The 6,632-nt window shown below is 48.4% G+C and overlaps 1 protein-coding gene across 1 annotated transcript in view; it reads right to left on the reverse strand.

The window, feature by feature from the left end:
* ASAH2 (N-acylsphingosine amidohydrolase 2) overlaps positions 1 to 559 on the reverse strand; it is a 94,926-nt gene extending 94,367 nt beyond the window's left edge. The window contains exon 1 of the mRNA XM_037496684.2: positions 376 to 559. The gene's annotated coding sequence lies outside the window, so the exon portion shown is untranslated. The remainder of the gene's footprint in view (positions 1 to 375) is intronic.
* Between the last annotated feature and the right edge of the window lie 6,073 nt (positions 560 to 6,632).

Here is a 6,632-nt window from a genome sequence, read left to right on the forward strand (position 1 = left end):
AGGAAATGAATTTCTGCCACTTCACAAATTCGGCAAGTAACTCTTCAGAACAAATCTGTCTCTCTGAATGTAGATATGAAGATTTACAGACAAAACAGCCAAAAGACAACTTCTGAATTCCACTGTAACTATGACATTCAAATGACCTGACCAAACAGCATTGGAATTCAGATAGAATTAAAGAAAATCTGCCATTGCAGAATGGAGAATATGCCCCCCCACCTCCATTCCTGCTATTTTCATACTAAACAGCAGCCTAATAAACATCTGTTCCTTTTCAGTGTCCAAGGGATCTTTGCTTGCAAACATGAAAGACCATTGCTTCATTCTCTCGGGAGAAAACAAAACACTATTAATCAAAGCAAAGCTACGTACCTAGACCTGCTGCGGTATCTGCTTGTTCAAAACAGCATGTCATTCCTTCTTGCCAGCCAGAGTGCCAGGACGCTTCTGAATCCTCATCCTCTGCTCCTCTGAACAGAACTGCAGGTTAACTCTTGGAGGCTGGATGCTCTAGCCAGGGAGCCAAGGTGCACCAGCTTAACTACTTATGTGCTGACTCATGCTCAGGGCAGGACGATCCCCTACTGAGCCTGCTTTTGTAGCCCAGCTCTTGCACCATCCTTGGAAGGTCACACCTGGGACTCATCGTTTTAAATCCTGCACAAACCCAACCCAGGAAGGAGTCATCATCTTTTTACAGACTAATCTGCTTCTCCTATTTCATTTGGAAAATATTACATTATTTCTTTACCACATCAACTGCACACCCTTGAGGGGAGTTGCGAACAAATGAGGGGAGACCATGCAGAACAAATCAACACAGAGATGTAAGTTCAGACCATTCTAAATGAATGAATTACGCGCTGGGACAGGGGATGCACCCACTTTTCTAGAAATGTATCTAGATACTGAAAATTGATCACACGTGGTCCTTTGGCAGTTTAGGGAAACAAGTAGTACAATGTTTACATTGTCCCTGGTGTCCTTCCCAGGCAAAAGCAAACTTGAATTTCCTGCAGTTTTTCCTCGGTTGTGACCTACATGGTTACTAGGGACCCTAGGGTGAAAGTTCATTCTAACATTTTGGGACCCAGATTAGCAGGTATCAAAGGCAGGGAAAAAGAAAACAAAAATTTTTAGCGCCTTGTAGGGTAAGGAAAAATGTCAGGCTTTTCTGGCCTCCCGCCATCAGGATAGATGATGGATCCCTGCGGTCCTGTATCCATGCCTGATGGCGGGCACCTGGAGTAGGGTGTGGGCATAGGTAGATGGGATTCACCTGGGCTAAGACTAGGCTTTTAAGGGTGGCGTCACGGGGACGCCAAGAGAAGCCAAGAAGCCAAGAACGAACAGAAGCCAAAAGAGAAGCCGAGAGAACGCCAGAGAGCCCAGATAGAATGAAGATTTGCTGGGGGCTGGGAGGCCTGCCAGCCTCCCGGCCCCCAGCACCCTTACCTGCTGTGTACCAGGTAAATCCCAATAAAAAGACCTGCAAAAAGCCACTAAGGACTCTGATCCCTCCTTTACCCAGTCTGCATGGGATCATCAGAAAACCTGCTCAGTGTCCATTCCTGCCCTCCACACATCTGATAGAGTCTTTGCAGTCCATGACATTCCAACAATTTCACCACACAGGAAGCACAAAAATCTAGAATTCCTAAAGAAAACTAGTGCTGCTTTTCCAGTTATTTTTTGGTTATTTAGAGGAGTACCTCTAGGGACAAAAACGTACCCCTCATCTCAGGGAAGTCCCTGATTTTTTTTCAGGCATAGCAGAGTCCATCCTGAGCCATACATGGATGTAGAAGTTGGATGCAAGGCAGGGAGAAGAGGTACAAGACTTGGGTAGGAAATGTGTTTTGGAGGCAGGCAAGACAGCCATGCAGCTGAGTGGAAACCTGGGCTTAGGGAGCTATGACCCAGGTTCCTTATTCTTAAGACCACCTAGAGTAGTAGTCCTGCCAGCTAAGGTTTATTACCTACTAATGGGGATCCAAGGCTCTGGGGCCTTTTTGCCTAAAGTGCATCCACCTTGGGGACCTACAAACTCCGGCACAGGGAATGCAAATCCATCGGTGCATAGAACACATCCTGGAAACTGAATGTAGAGTAATAATTATGGTGACAGCAATAGGTGTGGCTACAGTGCTGAATGCTTACTGAATGCCAGCAAACGTGCTCAATGCTGTGCATGCAAGCAAAATTGTTCTGTGTAGAAAAGAAAAATGAAACTCTTGAAAACAATATAATAGAGTTATTTTGTAGGGTAAGCGATTATCAGGCTTTTTTGCCCTCACGCCCTTAGGATTGATGATGTATCCCTGTGGTCCTGAATGCATGTCTGATGGCGGGCACCTGGAGGGGGTGTGGGCATGTGTAGGTGGGTGCACCTGGGCTGAGACTGGCTTATAAGGGCGGCATCACAGGGATGCCAGCAGGAAGAGAACCAGCAGAGAGAAAGAGCAGAAGAGAGAAAACGAGACCACAAGAGAATGCCAGGGAGCCCAGAAAGAGTGAAGATTCACCGGGGGCTGAGAGGCCTGCCAGCCTCCTGGCACCCATGCCTGCCATAACCTGGTAGACTCAATAAAAGCCTGCAAAAGCCACCAAGGGCGCCAGGACTCTCCTTTACCCGTCTGCATGGGTTCATAGAGATCCTGCTCTGTGCCGTCCTGCAGCTACATACGTCTTCAGGAATGTCACATATTTGGACAGGGTTTTAGGTTTTCTTCTCTTCCCCAAATCATACAGATGAGAACTAATGTCAGATAGGTAGGCCGGAATAAATCTTATACATTTAAGTGATGAGAAAGAGACTCCAACATCAGGCAGAATCTGTGTCCTCTCTTCTTCCAGGCCTCCTCCAGAGGAGTCATCATGTCACTAAACTCTTGTAATGGAAAGTGAGCAGAATTGATACACGCCAGGTTCATGCTGGCCTATAAACCTGCCCTCTGTGTGATCCTCCAGGTTCCAGGCACAGACTAGGAGGGAGAGGCCCACAGTGACCTTGGAGGCTACAGAAAGATGGAAAATCTTCCAACAGCCTGACTGACTACATAGGGATATCTGCTTACCTTTGCTACTGCTTTTAAATTATGAGGGCAAAAATGAATGCCAACCTAAAGATGCATTTTTCAAAATTTGAATCCAGGTGGGTTTGTGACTGACAATAGAGAACATGAGACTGAGGCCATGTGACATCTGAGAATGGGTGTAGGGTAGATAAATTAATCAGACCTTCTGTGCCACTAGCCTCTGTGGCTATCACCGGCGGCCTCGATCATGTTAATGCAGAAGGCACTTGGGCTGGAGCATGCATGCCTGATTGTGGACAGCTGGGCCCAAAGAGCATGCACGGGCACGTGCATGTGTGAATGTGCATACCTGTGCAGAGAGGAGGGGATGAAAGGGCAGCATCACCCAGGGACTGTGACTGCAGCTATGAGAGGACCACCTGGAAGTGAGCCACAAGACACTAAACTGAGAACACCAGAGAGAGGCAGAGAAAGAGGCCAGAGAGTGGTCTCCTGCCTCCCAGCCTTCCTACCGGCCTGTGCCTCCCTCCTCTCATGCCAGCCTCCCTGCCCAGTGTGCCTATGAGCCTAGTTCCCTGAGAGAGCAATAAAGTCCTGTAAAGATCCACTGAGGGCTCCAGGACTCTCTTTATCCATCTGCCCAAATCAACAGTGAACCTGCCCTGGGCATGCTTGCACTAGACTGGGCAACAAAAGGCCATGGCTTCCATTGTTTCCAGGACACTAGCTCTTGGAACTATTAAAACACAAAATTCAACTTAGCGTATTTTCAAGATCATTTTGGCTTTATCAGTGATTCATGTATCAGGCAGCTTCCACATTAGCAGAAAGAAAGGTGGAAAGGAGATTTGAGGAGCTGTACAAAAAGAAAGACTATCACTGGCAGAAGGGAGGAAGTTACACTGGGGGAAAAAAGTCAGTTGATAACCTCAAGGTGTTTTTCCTTTTGGGCACAGCAGGGGTCTATCGGGTAAATTACTTAACTAGTGCAGATCAGGGGATTCCTGATTGACTGATTTTAAGATTCTATTTCTGGGAGCCTCAAAACTAAGTCTCAGTTCAGTGGTGCGGGGCTTAACAGAAGCAACTCTATTTTGGGGTTTGTTGACTTGTCTGTAAAAGAACCCTGAGTCACTGTGCAAGAAGTGTGGATACCCAGAAGCTGCCACGCAGAAATGATCACATGTATGGTCTCAACCATGGTTCAATCACAGTGGCTTAAACCTGCCTTCAAGCCCTCCCCATGAAGATTCCAGATACACAAGTAGTCTCTTAGACTCCAAACCAGCCTATTCACCCACTGAACACCATGGAATGAACCCCAGCAATACCATATGGAACAGAAATATTACCCAGTCAAGCTCTGCCCAAATCCCTGACCTACAAAATCATCAGCTATAAGAAAACAATTGTTATTTTAAGCAACTGTGTTTGGAGCCGTTTGGTATTTAGCAAACATAATTGTAATATTCCCCTTCAGGGCCTGTGCAAGGTCCCCAGACCCAAATCCAATGAGTGCATGATGTCTTCTTAACATTAACAAGCAATTCTCACACATCAGCAGGATATGTGAGAATTAAAGTCAGTTCTGTCACAGTCCACCCAGAGATAATATCAGACTCAACAGGTAAAGGGCTCAGTCTCCACGTCAGCTCAACAGCCGCTCAGGAATTCCTGACCTTGGCACCAGCTTTTGCCCTGTCTCAGTTGCCTTTTTTGATGCATCTCCCGGCTGGCTGCAGAGGACCTGGCAAGGGTTTCCTCCCTCAGCCAGCCTTGGGCTGCTCTCACACCTGCCCCTGCCCCCACTCTAATCTATCCACAGGGCTGTTGCCCCTGCAGCTCCCTGGCTGGTGGAGAGCAGCTCCCTGGCTGGTGGAACACAGCCACCTGCTGTGGCCCTGGGCATGCCGGGCAGTGCACAGGCTGCTTTTGGCCCCGAGGCGCACCAGCCACCCCTTGATTCTCATTTCCTGGGGTGTGCAATTGATCCCTTCCATCCCCAGGTACCATAGCCATGACATCAACCCACCAAAGTGCCCCCACCTTCTGTTGGAATTGTTAGTCCATCAGTTTTTATCTTTGTGTCACCACAGGGTGAGCTCTGAATGCTGAATCGTGGTTCTCTTTCTCCCCAATGAGTCTGCTGCCTCAGGGGTCCCCTTGGGCCATCTCCATAAGGTCTTGACCCACAGCTCCAGGACCTTGTTCATCTCCTGTGCTCCTGCGGCATCTTTAGCTTTTCCTGCAGCTCCTGGACTTTGGCTACCACTGTGCTGCCATGGTGTCTCCCACCTTGTCCTCAACTCCATCTGCAGAGCCATGAGGAATACCCGCCCCTGAGTCCTCAGACAGGCATCATGTCCATTCAGTGGTTCCTCCACTGTGTCCAGAGCCTTCTCCACCTGCACTGGGGACTCAGCTGCCTCAGGCCACTCTGGAAAGGCACCCACACAGAGGAGCCCGCCAGCCCTCAGACTCTCCCGAGGTCTTCAGTGTCCTCCATGCCTGTCTGCAAGGAATCATCCTGCCTTCTTGCCACTGGTTGAGGCAAGCCCACAGCTGGCAAGGCAGGGAGGCCGAGGAACTGAGGGACCAGGAAGCCGGCAGCAACCAAGCCCCCAGACCCCAGCGAATCCTAGTGCTTTCTCTGAGCTATCTCTGGCGTTCTCTGGTGGTTTTGCCTCTCCTGTAGTCACTGGCTTGTCCACCTCCTAGGGTTTCCCCGTAGCCCCCACTTCTGAGTGATGCTGCCCTTAGAGCACTGCCCTCTAGGCTCAGGTGTGCACAATTACCCACACCTGCACCATGCATGCTTCAGGTGTCCACAATCAGGCACACATGTGCCACACCACGCTTCCAAGCATCTTCTACATCAACACCATCAAGGCTGCAGTGACAGCCACAGAGGCTAGTAGTGAAAAAAGCCTGATGAATTCACTAACCCTACAGCATCTGAATGACTGTAGTGTAAATGGAAGTGATCAGGTTTTTTTCTGCCCTCCGGCCATTAGCATCTGTGATGGACACCTGTGGTCTTACATGCAGGCCTGATGGCGGAACCTGGAGTGAGGTGTGTGGATGCATGAGTGGGCATGCCTGAGCTGAGAGGCTGAGCATAGATGGGTGGCAGAGAAGAGAGGCACGGAGGCAGAGGACTGCGTGGCGGAGTGCAGTGGAGACAAGTGAAGTAAACCATGAGAGAACGCCAGAGAGTGAAGATTTGCCAGAATCTTGACTGCAATGATCCTGCAATGATCAGGCAGTATTTATGCAATTGGTATTTATTAATGTAGTTATTAAGTGTCTACTGTTTGCCAGACACTTTTACTGATGACAGAGGAGTGCACAGTCCTCCTTTTCATGGTGCTTCCATTCTAAATGGAGGACGACAAACCAAAAATAAAATTAAATAGAATTTATTAGGTTATAAGTGCTGAGAAGTAGCATAATTAGAGGTGAGAGAAGATTATTTGATAGAGTACAAGCAGAGAGTCCATCTCTGATAGGTGATGCATCTGAAGGCAGTGAGAAGAAGTATAAGTCATGCTTATGCTTGGGAAGAAAGCATTCCAGAAAAAAGGAGTAACA

This window comes from Talpa occidentalis, unplaced genomic scaffold (assembly GCF_014898055.3).
Source record: "Talpa occidentalis isolate TD23 unplaced genomic scaffold, MPIMG_talOcc4v2.1 talOcc4.8, whole genome shotgun sequence".
Taxonomy (NCBI): domain Eukaryota; kingdom Metazoa; phylum Chordata; class Mammalia; order Eulipotyphla; family Talpidae; genus Talpa; species Talpa occidentalis.